Consider the following 442-nt stretch of genomic DNA (forward strand, 5'->3'; position numbering starts at 1 on the left):
GCCGTCGACTAAAGACGCACTTCTTCAACCATTATCGAATAAAAAAAATAAAATAAAAAAAATATCTAACCCTAACTAACCGTACTGTCATGCACTTGTCCTAATAGACTAACCTACACTGTAGCACTCAACACTTTGATGAACATTGTTGCTCAGCTGATAGAGTTGTGCCCTTCCTGATGGCTTGTCGTACAGAACTTGTAAGTCGCTTTGGATAAAAGCGTCAGCTAAATGACTAAATGTAAATGATGTAATATCTGACTCCTATAAGATTGAACAGAATGGGACTTAGACAAGATTCTCTATGTTCCTTATGTAAAAACGGTGATGATGGTACATTTATGCATATGTATTGGGATTGCCCACCTGTGAAGATATTCTGGGAAGAAGTGACCCTGCAATTATCAGAATTTTTATTTCTGAACATACCTGTACAGCCCTC

Source organism: Notolepis coatsorum (assembly GCF_963971535.1).
Source record: "Notolepis coatsorum genome assembly, chromosome: 10".
NCBI lineage: Eukaryota > Metazoa > Chordata > Actinopteri > Aulopiformes > Paralepididae > Notolepis > Notolepis coatsorum.